At 49.1% G+C, this 17,949-nt stretch overlaps 1 long non-coding RNA gene, 1 other non-coding gene and 1 pseudogene across 2 annotated transcripts; all 3 read left to right on the plus strand.

Moving 5' to 3' along the window:
- LOC124019738 overlaps positions 1-15,520 on the plus strand; it is a 42,523-nt pseudogene extending 27,003 nt beyond the window's left edge.
- trnag-ccc lies at positions 2,949-3,016 on the plus strand. Its single transcript has one exon. It is a non-coding gene; the product is annotated as a tRNA-Gly (tRNA).
- A 555-nt stretch (positions 15,521-16,075) lies between the features above and the next one.
- LOC124019734 lies at positions 16,076-17,128 on the plus strand. The gene is made up of 2 exons (XR_006835836.1): positions 16,076-16,493; positions 16,610-17,128. It is a non-coding gene; the product is annotated as an uncharacterized LOC124019734 (long non-coding RNA).
- Positions 17,129-17,949: the final 821 nt, after the last annotated feature.

Genomic DNA, 17,949 nt, shown 5'->3' on the forward strand with positions numbered 1-17,949 from the left:
ATGTGACCCAGTGTGGTGTGTTGATGTGACTCAGTGGGGTGTGTTGATGTGACTCAGTGTGGTGTGTTGATGTGACTCAGTGTGGTGATGTGACTCAGTGTGGTGTGTTGATGTGACTCAGTGTGGTGTGTTGATGTGACTCAGTGTGGTGATGTGACTCAGTGGGGTGTGTTGATGTGACTCAGTGTGGTGATGTGACTCAGTGTGGTGTGTTGATGTGACTCAGTGTGGTGTGTTGATGTGACTCAGTGTGGTGTGTTGATGTGTGACTCAGTGGGGTGTGTTGATGTGACTCAGTGTGGTGTGTTGTTAGTCTGTAATAACTGGAAAGGTGGTACATTGATACAGACACCTGTTAATCTGTGCATTCGTCTCTGTCTGGATGGAGTTGTGCTTGTTGGGAACAGGGGCCGCGGTGGAGTTGATTTGGGTTCGTACCCTGTAATCATTGGGCCTCTCAGTGTGTGTGTGTGGGTCTAATGAGGTCCTTCAGTGGTCCAGGCCAATCAGTCTCTCAGGGTTATGACAACCAGAGGCTGAAGCGGCCTTAACACCGACCCAATCAACACTGAGATTAACATGCAGATGGGGCCCTGCACGGCCTTAACACCGACCCAATCAACACTGAGATTAACATGCAGATGGGGCCCTGCACGGCCTTAACACCGACCCAATCAACACTGAGATTAACATGCAGATGGGGCCCTGCACGTGTGTGTGTGTCAGAGGAAGGGGTCATCGTCTTTTTGATTCATGGCTCGTTAACCTTTAGTTACACAGTTTTTGGCATATGACATAGGCCTACAATATAATAATAATAATAATCATAATAGCCAGCAGCATACCACCCTGTCCACAGGGCAACATTTGATGACAAAGTATTCCGAGTCGGGGGAGCAGAATCTCGCAGGTTCCTGTACGTTTCGCATCATGTGTTGTTGGTCATTAAGCAGAGCCGACCATCTTTGTTCTTAGCCAGAGAGATTCTGCTTCCTATCTACTCAAAAACCATGTGTTGTTGGTCATTAAGCAGAGCCGACCACCTTTGTTCTTAGCCAGAGAGATTCTGCTTCCTATCCACTCAAAAAACATGTGTTGTTGGTCATTAAGCAGAGCCGACCATCTTTGTTCTTAGCCAGAGAGATTCTGCTTCCTATCTACTCAAAAAACATGTGTTGTTGGTCATTAAGCAGAGCCGACCACCTTTATTCTTAGCCAGAGAGATTCTGCTTCCTATCCACTCAGAAATCGATAAAAACCCGCCGGTTGTATATAATCCCTCTGGATGTCGGAGGAAAGTCTCAGAAAAACAAGAGTATGTTACAGGATCTGATGTCCCTCTGGAAGGAGATCCTCGCCCTGAGCTCGTCAAGTTGGTTCATTAATGATTGAACACTGGCGAGTAGAATGCGTGATTAAACTAACTTAATCATGTAACTGTAATTAACTAGGAAGTCAGGGCACCATGGCAAATATTCACATTACATCATTTTTTAATTTTCCTAATATAACTTTCAGTTATTTTAATATCTGATCAATTATTCCTCCAATTAATGAATTATTCTTTAGTCTCATTCCAAACGTTGTAAATTGTTGGTTATCTGCACGAACCCAGTCTTCACTATGAATCATACATCAATTGTCTTAAATCATTTATTTACTTACTAAATAATCCCAGAAATGCAGAAACAAACAAACAGTAGATAGTTACAAGGAAATGATAACGGAGTTTCCCTAGTGGGATAAACAGGTATCGCGGCTTGGTGGACAAAAAGGGTCGACTGAGATAAAAGACACGACAAAGTTGATAATTATAACAATTGAAATGCTAATCCTTTGCACATGAAAGCTCACTCATTTGGGAATAATTGCAATATATTTTTATTTCCACTCAGTGTGTGGCCGTGATATCTGTTGGAGAGTTTGTCCACCCCCTCTCTCTCTGCCATGGTTAGAATGGATAGTTCAGAGTAACATTCAGCAATGTTGTTATAGAATAGATGATTCGGCGGTTGTCGGCCCTCTCGTAATTGAGAGAAACATGGTCTGAAGATAAATTCCCAAGGTGGGGGTTATATTCAGAAGAGCAGAAAGGGGCTGTCCCATGACGCCAGATCAATGTCTGTGCTCATGGGGCCTATGATTTAGTTAAACTAAATTAATGAGTTTCCTTTATTAAACAGAAGTAAATCACATTACATAATTTCACAAATAGTTTCATCTTTACTCATTCATTTTATACAACAATTAGATGCAAGCCTCACAACTGAGACTCTTGTATAAACAGAGTTATGGTAATGTGGCTGTATTGTGTCTCATGAGTTTCACAAAATTGTACCAAACGGACCAGTTCGTAGCTGGCTACTTCACCGACCGTTTATACATTCTCCAGAACATGTGGTTCTGTAGCTCAGTTGGTAGAGCATGGCGCTTGTAACGCCAGGGTAGTGGGTTCGATCCCCGGGACCACCCATACGTAGAATGTATGCACACATGACTGTAAGTCGCTTTGGATAAAAGCGTCTGCTAAATGGCATATATTATGAATATTGTTCACTTCTCAAGTTCTGTGATGTGGAAGAAATTCCTTTGTTCTCTCTATGAAAACTCATTATCTCTCTGTACTGTCTGGCCATGAGGAAGAATCTCCTCCAGGAATTTATGACCTGACTAACAGCAGCCTGGATGTAGGAGAGAGAGAGAGAGAGGGGGATGGTGCTCGCTGTACCCAAAGAGGGCAACGTCATGACACCCCACTAGGAGTCACACCCCACTAGGAGTCACACCCCACTAGGAGTCACACGGTCACCTACCTTACCTGCTGCTCCTCCTAGGGACCCCCCCCCTGAACGGTCACCTACCTTACCTGCTGCTCCTCCTAGGGACACCCCCCCTGAACGGTCACTTACTGTACCTGCTGCTCCCCCTACATTGAACATATGTACCATGTGGCTTAGTCGGTAGAGCATGGCACTCCCAATGCCAGGGTCGTGGGTTCAATTCCCACGGGGGATCAGTACCAATGAAAACGTATGCAATCACTACTGTAGTGTCTCTGGATAAGAGAGTCTGTTAAATGACTCACTACTGTAAGTCTCTTTGGATAAGAGAGTCTGCTAAATGACTCACTACTGTAAGTCTCTCTGGATAAGAGAGTCTGCTAAATGACTCACCACTGTAGTGTCTCTGGATAAGAGAGTCTGTTAAATGACTCACTACTGTAGTGTCTCTGGATAAGAGAGTCTGTTAAATGACTCACTACTGTAGTATATCTGGATAAGAGAGTCTGTTAAATGACTCACTACTGTAAGTCTCTTTGGATAAGAGAGTCTGTTAAATGACTCACCACTGTAGTGTCTCTGGATAAGAGTCTGTTAAATGACTCACTACTGTAAGTCTCTCTGGATAAGAGAGTCTGTTAAATGACTCACTACTGTAGTGTCTCTGGATAAGAGAGTCTCTTAAATGACTCAGTACTGTAGTGTCTCTGGATAAGAGAGTCTCTTAAATGACTCACTACTGTAGTGTCTCTGGATAAGAGTGTCTGCTAAATGACTCATTATTGTAGTGTCTCTGGATAAGAGAGTCTGCTAAATGACTCACTACTGTAGTGTCTCTGGATAAGAGAGTCTGCTAAATGACTCACTACTGTAAGTGTCTCTGGATAAGAGAGTCTGCTAAATGACTCACTACTGTAGAGGCTCTGGATAAGAGAGTCTGCTAAATGACTCACTACTGTAGTGTCTCTGGATAAGAGAGTCTGTTAAATGACTCATTACTGTAGTGTCTCTGGATAAGAGAGTCTGCTAAATGACTCACCACTGTAAGTATCTCTGGATCAGAGAGTCTGTTAAATGACTCACTACTGTAGTGTCTCTGGATAAGAGAGTCTGTTAAATGACTCACTACTGTAAGTGTCTCTGGATAAGAGAGTCTGTTAAATGACTCACCACTGTAAGTGTCTTTGGATAAGAGAGTCTGTTAAATGACTCACATGTAAAGGTAAACATCTGACATGTTGCTTATTGGTTGTGTCTTGTGTCTGTCTTTTTTCAGCTGGACATGAGAAGACTGAGCAGGCCGAACCCTCGACCTCCCAGACCACACCTAAAGAAGAGGAGAAACCAGGCCCGTCAGAGACTCAGACGGTAGAGAGAGGATAGAGGATAGAGGATAGAGGGGAGAGGGGAGAGGGGAGAGGGGAGAGAGGAGAGGGGAGAGAGGAGAGGGGAGAGAGGGGAGATAGGAGAAACCAGGCCCGTCAGAGACTCAGACGGGAGAGAGAGGAGAGAGGGGAGAGAGGAGAGAGAGGGGAGATAGGAGAAACCAGACCCGTCAGAGACCTAGACGGTAGAGAGAGGAGAGGAGAGAGAGGGGAGAGAGGGGAGATAGGAGAAACCAGACCCGTCAGAGACCTAGACGGTAGAGAGAGGAGAGGAGAGAGAGGAGAGAGAGGAGAGACCAGACCCGTCAGAGACCTAGACGGTAGAGAGGGGAGAGGAGAGAGGGGAGAGAGGGGAGAGAGGGGAGATAGGAGAAACCAGACCCGTCAGAGACCTAGACGGTAGAGAGGGGAGAGGAGAGAGGGGAGAGAGGGGAGAGAGGAGAGACCAGACCCGTCAGAGACCTAGACGGTAGAGAGAGGAGAGGAGAGAGGGGAGAGAGGGGAGAGAGGAGAAACCAGACCCGTCAGAGACCTAGACGGTAGAGAGAGGAGAGGAGAGAGAGGGGAGAGAGGGGAGAGAGGAGAGATAGGAGAGACCAGACCCGTCAGAGACCTAGACGGTAGAGAGAGGAGAGAGAGGGGAGAGGGGAGAGAGGGGAGAGAGGGGAGATAGGAGAAACCAGACCCGTCAGAGACCTAGACGGTAGAGAGAGGAGAGGAGAGAGAGGAGAGAGAGGAGAGAGAGGGGAGAGAGGGGAGAGAGGGGAGATAGGAGAGACCAGACCCGTCAGAGACCTAGACGGTAGAGAGAGGAGAGAGAGGGGAGAGGGGAGAGAGGGGAGAGAGGGGAGAGGGGAGAGAGGGGAGAGAGGGGAGATAGGAGAAACCAGACCCGTCAGAGACCTAGACGGTAGAGAGAGGAGAGGAGAGAGAGGAGAGAGAGGAGAGACCAGACCCGTCAGAGACCTAGACGGTAGAGAGAGGAGAGGAGAGAGGGGAGAGAGGGAGAGAGGGGAGAGAGGGGAGATAGGAGAGACCAGACCCGTCAGAGACCTAGACGGTAGAGAGAGGAGAGAGAGGGGAGAGGGGAGAGAGGGAGAGAGGGGAGATAGGAGAAACCAGACCCGTCAGAGACCTAGACGGTAGAGAGAGGAGAGGAGAGAGAGGAGAGAGAGGAGAGACCAGACCCGTCAGAGACCTAGACGGTAGAGAGAGGAGAGGAGAGAGGGGAGAGAGGGGAGAGAGGGGAGAGAGGGGAGATAGGAGAGACCAGACCCGTCAGAGACCTAGACGGTAGAGAGGAGAGGAGAGAGGGGAGAGAGGAGAGAGGGGAGATAGGAGAGACCAGACCCGTCAGAGACCTAGACGGTAGAGAGGGGAGAGGAGAGAGGGGAGAGAGGGGAGAGAGGAGAGACCAGACCCGTCAGAGACCTAGACGGTAGAGAGAGGAGAGGAGAGAGGGGAGAGAGGGGAGAGAGGAGAGAGGGGAGATAGGAGAAACCAGACCCGTCAGAGACCTAGACGGTAGAGAGAGGAGAGAGGGGAGAGGAGAGAGGAGAGAGGGGAGAGGGGAGAGAGGAGAGAGAGGAGAGAGAGGAGAGACCAGACCCGTCAGAGACCTAGACGGTAGAGAGAGGAGAGGAGAGAGGGGAGAGAGGGGAGATAGGAGAGACCAGACCCGTCAGAGACCTAGACGGTAGAGAGAGGAGAGAGGAGAGAGGGGAGAGAGGGGAGAGAGGAGAGAGAGGAGAGAGGGGAGATAGGAGAAACCAGACCCGTCAGAGACCTAGACGGTAGAGAGAGGAGAGGAGAGAGAGGGGAGAGGAGAGAGGGGAGAAGGGAGAGGGGAGAGGAGAGAGAGGAGAGAGGGGAGAGAGGAGAGAGAGGAGAGAGGAGAGAGGAGAAACCAGACCCGTCAGAGACCTAGACGGTAGAGAGAGGAGAGAGGGGAGAGGAGAGAGGAGAGAGGGGAGAGGGGAGAGGAGAGGAGAGAGGGGAGAGGAGAGAGGGGAGAGGAGAGAGGAGAGAGAGGGGAGATAGGAGAAACCAGACCCGTCAGAGACCTAGACGGTAGAGAGAGGAGAGAGGGGAGGAGAGAGGAGAGAGGGGAGAGGGGAGAGGAGAGGAGAGGAGAGAGGGGAGAGGAGAGAGGGGAGAGGAGAGAGGAGAGAGAGGAGAGAGGGGAGATAGGAGAAACCAGACCCGTCAGAGACCTAGACGGTAGAGAGAGGAGAGAGGGGAGAGGAGAGAGGAGAGAGGGGAGAGGGAGAGGAGAGGAGAGAGGGAGAGGGGAGAGAGGGAGAGGAGAGAGGGGAGAGAGGAGAGAGGGAGAGAGGGAGATAGGAGAAACCAGACCCGTCAGAGACCTAGACGGTAGAGAGAGGAGAGAGGGGAGAGGAGAGAGGAGAGAGGGGAGAGGGGAGAGGAGAGAGGGAGAGGAGAGAGGGAGAGGAGAGAGGAGAGAGGGGAGAGGGGAGAGGGGAGAGGAGAGGGGAGAGGAGAGAGGAGAGAGGGGAGAGGAGAGGAGAGAGGGAGAGGAGAGAGGAGAGAGGAGAGTGGGGAGAGGAGGGGAGAGGAGAGAGGGGAGATAGGAGAAACCAGACCCGTCAGAGACCTAGACGGTAGAGAGAGGAGAGAGGAGAGAGAGGAGAGAGGGGAGAGAGGAGAGAGAGGAGAGAGGGGAGAGAGGGGAGAGAGGGGAGAGAGGGGAGATAGGAGAAACCAGACCCGTCAGAGACCTAGACGGTAGAGAGACGGGAGAGAGGAGAGAGGAGAGAGGAGAGAGGAGAGAGGGGAGAGGAGAGGAGAGAGGGGAGAGGAGAGAGGGGAGATAGGAGAAACCAGACCCGTCAGAGACCTAGACGGTAGAGAGAGGAGAGAGGGGAGAGGAGAGAGGAGAGAGGAGAGAGGGGAGGGGAGAGGAGAGGAGAGAGGAGAGAGGAGAGAGGAGAGAGGAGAGTGGAGAGAGGGTGGAGAGAGATAGGAGAGAGTAAATTCATAACACTACTCTACCCCTACGACGCTTCTCTCTCACCCTCTCTCCCTCTTCACTAGGACGAGGGGCCAGCGGGCGCAGGGGGGTCCGACGGCTCAGACAGCGGCGAAGAGGACGAGAGTGAAGAAGAGAGTGAGGATGAGGAAGACGAGGATGACGAAGACGAAGAGGACGATGAGGAAAATAAAGAGGAAGAAGAGGAAGAGGGTGAAGAGAACGAGGAACCCCTGTCGTTAGAATGGCCAGACACCAGACGTAAACAGGCCACATATCTTTTCCTCCTACCGATAGTGTTCCCTCTGTGGCTCACTGTGCCCGACGTACGCAACCCGGTACATATCACCTACATCTCTGTCTTTATTATCTCTGTCTTTATCATCTCTGTCTTTATCATCTCTGTCCTTATCATCTCGGTCTTTATCATCTCTGTCTTTATCATCTCTGTCTTTATCATCTCTGTCTTTATCATCTCGGTCTTTATCATCTCTGTCTTTATCATCTCTATCTTTATCATCTCTGTCTTTATCATCTCTATCTTTATCATCTCTGTCTTTATCATCTCTGTCTTTACATTCACGCCATTTTGTGTCCTGCAAAGTGGCCAAAATGTAGAACAAAAAATATCTTTCTAATGTCATGCTGATATGAGCTTCCTGTGAGTTCTTCCTCAGGCTTCCAGAAAATACTTCGCCATGACGTTTATTGGTTCCATCACGTGGATCGCTGTGTTCTCCTATCTAATGGTCTGGTGGGCACATCAGGTATCACTCTGGTTGGGTTTTTAGATCACATGACTTCCATCTTGTTTAGAAACTATTAGTCCAGTGCTTCTTTGACTCAGGCCAGGATTTAATCAGATCAGCGATAACCTGAGGTAACAGACAGACCCGAGGTAACAGACAGACCCGAGGTAACAGACAGACCCGAGGTAACAGAGAGACCCGAGGTAACAGACAGACCCGAGGTAACAGACAGACCCGAGGTAACAGACAGACCCGAGGTAACAGACAGACCCGAGGTAACAGAGAGACCCGAGGTAACAGACAGACCCGAGGTAACAGACAGACCAGAGGTAACAGACAGACCCGAGGTAACAGGCAGACCCGAGGTAACAGACAGACCCGAGGTAACAGACAGACCCGAGGTAACACGCAGGTAGGTAACCTAGTGGTTAGAGAGTGAACCAGTAACCAGCAGGTAGCCTAGTGGTTAGTGTTGGGCCAGTAACCAGCAGGTAGCCTAGTATTTAGAGGTTGGACTAGTAACCAGCAGGTAGCCTAGTGGTTAGAAGGTGGACCAGTAACCGAAAGGTTGCTAGATCGAATCCCCAAGCTGACAAGGTAAAAAAAAATGTTGTTAAACCACTGTTCTCCGGTATGCCGTCATTGTAAATAGGAATGTATTCTTAACTGACTTGTCTAGTTAAATAAAGGTTCAAATTTTAAAAAAATAAATAATAATAACTTCAAGCATTTTAGTGTTTGAGTTTAACACAGCTGCAGGAGGTTTCTACTAGTACATCCAATGGCAATGTCCATCATAGGTCTAACGATAGGGTCTAACGATAGGATCTAAGGATAGGGTCTAACGATAGGGTCTAACGATAGGGTCTAACGATAGGGTCTAACGATAGGGTCTAATGATAGGGCTAACGATAGGGTCTAACGATAGGGTCTAACGATAGGGGCGAACGATAGGGTCTAACGATAGGGTCTAACGATAGGGTCTAATGACGGGTCTAATGATGGGGTTAACGATAGGGTCTAATGACGGGTCTAATAATGGGGTCTAACGATAGGGTCTAATGACGGGTCTAATGATGGGGTTAACGATAGGGTCTAATGACGGGTCTAATAATGGGGTCTAACGATAGGGGCGAACGATAGGGTCTAACGATAGGGTCTAATGACGGGTCTAATGATGGGGTTAACGATAGGGTCTAATGACGGGTCTAATAATGGGGTCTAACGATAGGGTCTAATGACGGGTCTAATGATGGGGTTAACGATAGGGTCTAATGACGGGTCTAATAATGGGGTCTAACGATAGGGTCTAACAATTGGGCTAACGATAGGGTCTAACGATAGGGTCTAACCACGGGTCTAATGATGGGGTCTAACGATGGGTCTAACGATAGGGGCTAACGATAATGTTTAATGATAGGGGCTAACGATAGGGTCTAACGATAGGGTCTAATGATAGGGTCTAACAATGGGGTCTAACGATGGGGTCTAACGATAGGGTCTAATGATAGGGTCTAACGATAGGGTCTAACGATTGGGTCTAACGATAGGGTCTAACGATAGGGTCTAATGAGGGGTCTAACGATGGGGCTAACGATGGGGCTAACGATGGGGCTAACGATAGGGTCTAACGATAGGGTCTAACGATAGGGTCCAACGATAGGGTATAATGATTGGGCTAACGATTGGGCTAACGATAGGGTCTAACGATAGGGCCCAACGATAGGGTATAATGATTGGGCTAACGATTGGGCTAACGATAGGGCTAACGATGGGTCTAACGATAGGGTCTAACGACAGGTCTAACGATAGGGTCTAACGACAGGTCTAACGATTGGGTCTAATGACGGGGCTAACGACGTGGATAATGATAGAGATAATGATAAGTCTAACGATAGGGATAATGATAGGTCTAATGATAGGGATAATGATATAGATAACGATAAGTCTAACGATATGTCCAATGATAGGGTCCAATGATAGGTCTAACGGTAGGGATAATGATAGGTCTAACGATAGGGTCTAATGATATGGACAATGATAGAATCTAATGATAGGGTCTAATGATATGGATAATGACATGGTCTAATGATATGGATAACGATAGGGTCTAATGATAGGGATACTGATATGGTCTAATGATATGGATAATGACAGGGTCTAATGATATGGATAATGACATGGTCTAATGATATGGATAGTGATAGGGTCTAATGATAGGGATAATGATATGGTCTAATGATATGGATAATGATAGGGTCTAATGATATGGTCTAATTGATATGGATAATGATATGGATAATGATAGGGTCTAATGATATGGATAATGACAGGGTCTAATGATATGGATAATGACATGGCCTAACGACAGGGATAATGATAGGGTCTAATGATATGGATAATGATAGGGCCTAATGATATAGATAATGATAGGGTTTAATGATATGGATAATGATAGGGTCTAATGATATGGATAATGACAGGGTCTAATGATATGGATAATGATATGGATAATGATAGGGTCTAATGATATGGATAATGACAGGGTCTAATGATGTGGATAATGACAGGGTCTAATGATATGGATAATGACAGGGTCTAATGATATGGATAATGATATGGATAATGATAGGGTCTAATGATATGGATAACGACAGGGTCTAATGATGTGGATAATGACAGCGTCTAATGATATGGATAACGACAGGGTCTAATGATATGGATAATGATATGGATAATGATAGGGTCTAATGATATGGATAATGACAGGGTCTAATGATGTGGGTAATGATAGGGTCTAATGATATGGATAATGACAGGGTCTAACGATATGGATAATGGTATGGATAATGATAGGGATAATGATAGGGGAAACGTTGGGCGCCTCCTGGGGTTTTGACAACACCAACGCAGTAACACTTCTGACCCCACCTACTATAAACAAAAGCAATGATGAGCTACGGTTATCGTGGGTTATCGTAGGAAATCGTTGGTTATCGTGGGTAATCATGTGTTATCGTGGGTAATTGTGGGCAATCGTGGGTTATCGTGCTAAATCGTTGGTTATCGTGGGTGGTGGTGGGTAATCGTGGGTTATTGTGGGTTATCGTGGGTAATCAGGGGCTATTGTGGGTAATCGTTGGTTATCGTGGGTGGTAGTGGGTAATCGTGGGTTGTCGTGGGTAATCAGGGGTTATTGTGGGTAATTGTGGGTTATCGTGGGAAATCGTTGGTTATCGTGGGTGGTGGTGGGTAATCGTGGGTTATTGTGGGTTATCGTGGGTAATCAGGGGTTATTGTGGGTAATCGTTGGTTATCGTGGGTGGTAGTGGGTAATCGTGGGTTATCGTGGGTAATTAGGGGTTATTGTGGGTAATTGTGGGTAATCGTTGGTTATCGTGGGTGGTAGTGGGTAATCGTGGGTTATTGTGGGTAATCGTGGGTTAACACTGATCTGGTTGAATCCTGGCCTCCGTCTACACTCAGGATGAATAAAGGATGTGCTACGTATTTGTCAAACATTACATTTTGATATATGTATCGACTGATTACTAGTGCCCTAGGTGGGGATACTGATTGGTTGACTGACTGTTGTCTCCCTAGGTGGGGATACTGATTGGTTGACTGACTGTTGTCTCCCTAGGTGGGGATACTGATTGGTTGACTGACTGTTGTCTCCCTAGGTGGGGATACTGATTGGTTGACTGACTGTTGTCTCCCTAGGTGGGGATACTGATTGGTTGACTGACTGTTGTCTCCCTAGGTGGGTGAGACTGATTGGTTGACTGACTGTTGTCTCCCTAGGTGGGGATACTGATTGGTTGACTGACTGTTGTCTCCCTAGGTGGGTGAGACTGATTGGTTGACTGACTGTTGTCTCCCTAGGTGGGGATACTGATTGGTTGACTGACTGTTGTCTCCCTTAGGTGGGTGAGACTGATTGGTTGACTGACTGTTGTCTCCCTAGGTGGGTGAGACTGATTGGTTGACTGACTGTTGTCTCCCTAGGTGGGGATACTGATTGGTTGACTGACTGTTGTCTCCCTAGGTGGGGATACTGATTGGTTGACTGACTGTTGTCTCCCTAGGTGGGGATACTGATTGGTTGACTGACTGACTGTTTTCTCCCTAGGTGGGGATACTGATTGGTTGACTGACTGACTGTTTTCTCCCTAGGTGGGGATACTGATTGGTTGACTGACTGTTGTCTCCCTAGGTGGGGATACTGTTTGGTTGACTGACTGTTGCCTCCCTAGGTGGGGATACTGATTGGTTGACTGACTGTTGTCTCCCTAGGTGGGGATACTGATTGGTTGACTGACTGTTGTCTCCCTAGGTGGGGATACTGATTGGTTGACTGACTGTTGTCTCCCTAGGTGGGGATACTGATTGGTTGACTGACTGTTGTCTCCCTAGGTGGGGATACTGATTGGTTGACTGACTGTTGTCTCCCTAGGTGGGTGAGACTGATTGGTTGACTGACTGTTGTCTCCCTAGGTGGGGATACTGATTGGTTGACTGACTGTTGTCTCCCTAGGTGGGTGAGACTGATTGGTTGACTGACTGTTGTCTCCCTAGGTGGGGATACTGATTGGTTGACTGACTGTTGTCTCCCTTAGGTGGGTGAGACTGATTGGTTGACTGACTGTTGTCTCCCTAGGTGGGTGAGACTGATTGGTTGACTGACTGTTGTCTCCCTAGGTGGGTGAGACTGATTGGTTGACTGACTGACTGTTGCCTCCCTAGGTGGGTGAGACTGATTGGTTGACTGACTGACTGTTGTCTCCCTAGGTGGGTGAGACTGATTGGTTGACTGACTGACTGTTGTCTCCCTAGGTGGGTGAGACTGATTGGTTGACTGACTGACTGTTGCCTCCCTAGGTGGGTGAGACTGATTGGTTGACTGACTGACTGTTGCCTCCCTAGGTGGGTGAGACTGATTGGTTGACTGACTGAATGTTTTCTCCCTAGGTGGGTGAGACTGATTGGTTGCCTGACAGTTGTCTCCCTAGGTGGGGATACTGATTGGTTGACTGACTGACTGTTGTCTCCCTAGGTGGGTGAGACTGATTGGTTGACTGACTGACTGTTGTCTCCCTAGGTGGGTGAGACTGATTGGTTGACTGACTGACTGTTGTCTCCCTAGGTGGGTGAGACCATAGGCATCTCAGAGGAGATCATGGGCCTGACCATCCTGGCAGCGGGCACCTCCATCCCTGACCTCATCACCAGTGTCATCGTGGCCCGGAAAGGACTGGGAGACATGGCTGTGTCCAGCTCAGTGGGATCCAACATCTTCGATATCACTATGGGGTTAGTATAGACCACTATAACTACAGAGATATCACTATGGGGTTAGTATATACCACTATAACTACAGAGATATCACTATGGGGTTAGTATAGACCTCTATAACTACAGAGATATCACTATGGGGTTAGTATAGACCTCTATAACTACAGAGATATCACTATGGGGTTAGTATAGACCACTAAAACTACAGAGATATCACTATGGGGTTAGTATAGACCTCTATAACTACAGAGATATCACTATGGGGTGAGTATAGACCACTATAACTACAGAGATATCACTATGGGGTGAGTATAGACCACTATAACTACAGAGATATCACTATGGGGTTAGTATAGACCACTATAACTACAGAGATATCACTATGGGGTTAGTATAGACCACTATAACTACAGAGATATCACTGTGAAATGTGTACCGTTGTCTGTTGTAAACAATCAAGGCAATTTGTGTTACTACTCTCAAAAGTGATTGTCTCTCCGCCCTCTGCCCCCACCCTTCCTCTCCCTCTGCCTCCACCCTTCCTCTCTCTCTCTGCCTCCACCCTTCCTCTCCCTCTGCCTCCACCCTTCCTCTCCCTCTCTACATCCCTCTGCCTCTACCCTTCCTCTCTCTCTCTCCCTCTCTACATCCCTCTGCCCCCACCCTTCCTCTCCCTCTGCCTCCACCCTTCCTCTCTCCCTCTGCCTCTACCCTTCCTCTCTCCCTCTCTACATCCCTCTGCCTCTACCCTTCCTCTCTCCCTCTCTACATCCCTCTGCCTCCACCCTTCCTCTCTCCCTCTGCCTCTACCCTTCCTCTCCCTCTCTACATCCCTCTGCCTCTACCCTTCCTCTCTCTCTCTCCCTCTCTACATCCCTCTGCCTCTACCCTTCCTCTCTCCCTCTGCCTCTACCCTTCCTCTCTCCCTCTGCCTCTACCCTTCCTCTCTCTCCCTCTCTACATCCCTCTGCCTCTACCCTTCCTCTCTCTCCCTCTCTACATCCCTCTGCCTCTACCCTTCCTCTCTCTCTGTCTCTCCCTCTCTACATCCCTCTGCCTCTACCCTTCCTCTCTCCCTCTCTACATCCCTCTGCCTCTACCCTTCCTCTCTCTCTCCCTCTCTACATCCCTCTGCCTCTACCCTTCCTCTCCCTCTGCCTCCACCCCTCCTCTCTCTCTGTCCCTCCCTCTCTAACTCTACCCTTCCTCTCTCCCTCTCTACATCCCTCTGCCTCTACCCTTCCTTTCTCTGTCTCTCCCTCTGCCTCCACACCTCCTCTCTCCCTCTCTACATCCCTCTGCCTCCACCCTTCCTTTCTCTCTGCCTCCACACCTCCTCTCTCTGTCTCTCTGCCTCCACCCTTCCGCTCTCTGTCTCTCTCTCTGCCTCCACCCCTCCTCTCTCTACATCCCTCTGCCTCCACCCTTCCTTTCTCTCTGCCTCCACACCTCCTCCCTCTGCCTCCACCCTTCCTTTCTCTGTCTCTCCCTCTGCCTCCACCCTTCCTCTCCCTCTCTATATCCCTCTGCCTCCACCCTTCCTCTCTCTCTCTCTCCCTCTCTATATCCCTCTGCCTCCACCCTTCCTTTCTCTGCCTCCACCCTTCCTCTCTCTCTCTCTCTCCCTCTCTACATCCCTCTGCCTCTACCCTTCCTCTCCCTCTGCCTCCACCCTTCCTCTCTCTACACCCCCTCCTCTCTCTCTCTGTCCCACCCCCCTCCTCTCTCCCTCTCCCTCCACCCCTCCTCTCTCTACATCCCTCTGCCTCCACCCTTCCTCTCCCTCTCTACATCCCTCTGCCTCTACCCTTCCTCTCCCTCTCTACATCCCTCTGCCTCCACCCTTCCTCTCCCTCTCTACATCCCTCTGCCTCCACCCTTCCTCTCCCTCTCTACATCCCTCTGCCTCCACCCCTCCTCTCTGTCTGCCCCCCCAACATTACTCCAGTCTGCCTGTTCCATGGTTGATCTTCTCGGCGATGCAAGGCGGCGTACCGGTGGCGGTGAACTCCAACGGTCTGTTCTGTGCCATCGTGCTCCTCTTCGTCATGCTCCTCTTCGTCATCGTCAGCATCGCGGCGTGTCGGTGGAAGATGAGCCGCGTTCTGGGCCTCACCATGTTCATGCTTTACTTCGTGTTCCTGGTGCTCAGCGTGATGCTGGAAGACCGTATTATTATCTGCCCTGTCTCCATCTGAGGTCAGAGGTCAGACACACCCACATGGAACCCAGTCCACCCACTGGGGAGCCAGGCCCACCCACTTGGAACCCAGTCCACCCACTGGGGAGCCAGGCCCTCCCACTTGGAACCCAGTCCACCCACTGGGGAGCCAGGCCCACCCACTTGGAACCCAGTCCACCCACTGGGGAGCCAGGCCCACCCACTTGGAACCCAGTCCACCCACTGGGGAGCCAGGCCCTCCCACTTGGAACCCAGTCCACCCACTGGGGAGCCAGGCCCACCCACTTGGAACCCAGTCCACCCACTGGGGAGCCAGGCCCACCCACTTGGAACCCAGTCCACCCACTGGGGAGCCAGGCCCACCCACTTGGAACCCAGTCCACCCACTGGGAACCCAGTCCACCCACTGGGGAGCCAGGCCCTCCCACTGGGGAGCCAGGCCCACCCACTTGGAACCCAGTCCACCCACTTGGAACCCAGTCCACCCACTGAGGAGCCAGGCCCACCCACTTGGAACCCAGTCCACCCACTGGGGAGCCAGGCCCTCCCACTTGGAACCCAGTCCACCCACTGGGGAGCCAGGCCCACCCATTTGGAACCCAGTCCACCCACTGGGGAGCCAGGCCCACCCACTTGGAACCCAGTCCACCCACTGGGGAGCCAGGCCCACCCACTTGGAACCCAGTCCACCCACTTGGAACCCAGTCCACCCACTGGGGAGCCAGGCCCTCCCACTGGGGAGCCAGGCCCACCCACTTGGAACCCAGTCCACCCACTTGGAACCCAGTCCACCCACTGAGGAGCCAGGCCCACCCACTTGGAACCCAGTCCACCCAACCATTATGTTAGCTTCAGGAACCTCTTCTTTTTTAAATTTTATTTTTACTAAAGATGAAACTGAATATGTTGTACTGTACAGAGCATTATGGGTACTGTAGTACATCATACTACAATGAGGAGGAGGGGAGGGAAAAGAGGCGTGTCAGGAAGTCATTTAAATAATAACCGCCAAACTGTATCGTTGTCGGTCACTAACATTCACCGTACAGGGGGGTTAGAGGTCCCCTAGTGTTACTGTCCACAGAGGGGATTGTGTTGTATGTGTTGAGCCAGGTGTTGTTGAATCAAACTGTATCGTTGTCGGTCACTAACATTCACCGTACAGGGGGGTTAGAGGTCCCCTAGTGTTACTGTCCACAGAGGGGATTGTGTTGTATGTGTTGAGCCAGGTGTTGTTGAATCAGTGGACACCTCCATGGTTGGACTATGGCTGGTCTCCTTCACCAGAACTGACATGCAGCAGAGGTTGTCTGTCCACAACATCCTGAAGAGAGACTCAGTAATCGTAGACGTTGTCCAGCCACACAAACACATCCATTTTAGTGTTCATCCGTGTATAAATGTCAATACAGTCATTTCTTTTAGAGTTAAAAAAACAAAAACACCCCGGTTTATCAGGTGCAGAAAGGTACAGCAGCTTTTTGAGTTCTTTGTGTGAATGACTCAGTGTCTAGAATAGTAATAGAAATGTAGTTTAGTTACACGACCCCCCCCATATGTAACCATTATATCATTAACTGTCAGCATTGTAGTGTGTAATGTGTTACGTATGTATGCAATACACTTGTGTGGGGGTCAGAAGGATGCAAAGAGAATGTATTGATGTATAGTAAACTATCCATATGTTGTACTTACAATCCACGCTGCGATTAAATCCTTTTAATAAAAATAATATTCAATACAAGGTGTAGTGTTGATTGGTGTCGTGTTGATTGGTGTCGTGTTGATTGGTGTCGTGTTGATTGGTGTCGTGTTGATTGGTGTCGTGTTGATTGGTGTCGTGTTGATTGGTGTCGTGTTGATTGGTGTCGTGTTGATTGGTGTCGTGTTGATTGGTGTCGTGTTGATTGGTGTCGTGTTGATTGGTGTCGTGTTGATTGGTGTCGTGTTGATTGGTGTCGTGTTGATTGGTGTCGTGTTGATTGGTGTCGTGTTGATTGGTGTCGTGTTGATTGGTGTAGTGTTGATTGGTGTCGTGTTGATTGGTGTCGTGTTGATTGGTGTCGTGTTGATTGGTGTCGTGTTGATTGGTGTAGTGTTGATTGGTGTCGTGTTGATTGGTGTAGTGTTGATTGGTGTAGTGTTGATTGGTGTCGTGTTGATTGGTGTCGTGTTGATTGGTGTCGTGTTGATTGGTGTAGTGTTGATTGGTGTAGTGTTGATTGGTGTCGTGTTGATTGGTGTCGTGTTGATTGGTGTAGTGTTGATTGGGTAATTCATTATGTTGTGTGAAAACAAATGTTCTGACGTCATTTGAAATTGAAGCCAGGATTCAATCAAAAAGGTGTATTGTCAGAAAAATATATACAACAAAGTGTGTTGTTGACGGTATGTCTTTCAAACGTCATTTTCCCCGGCGTTCACAAAGATGGCGTTCGCTGTCCAAGGCTGTGGACGTCGGTTTCAGCATAAATCCCAGACGTGATTAAATCCCCGTGTAGAAACACACACGATTGGGCACGGTAGACGTGATTAAATCCCTGTGTAGAAACACACACGATTGGGCACG

The sequence above is a fragment of the Oncorhynchus gorbuscha genome, unplaced genomic scaffold, assembly GCF_021184085.1.
Source record: "Oncorhynchus gorbuscha isolate QuinsamMale2020 ecotype Even-year unplaced genomic scaffold, OgorEven_v1.0 Un_scaffold_662, whole genome shotgun sequence".
NCBI classification, from domain to species: Eukaryota; Metazoa; Chordata; class Actinopteri; order Salmoniformes; family Salmonidae; genus Oncorhynchus; species Oncorhynchus gorbuscha.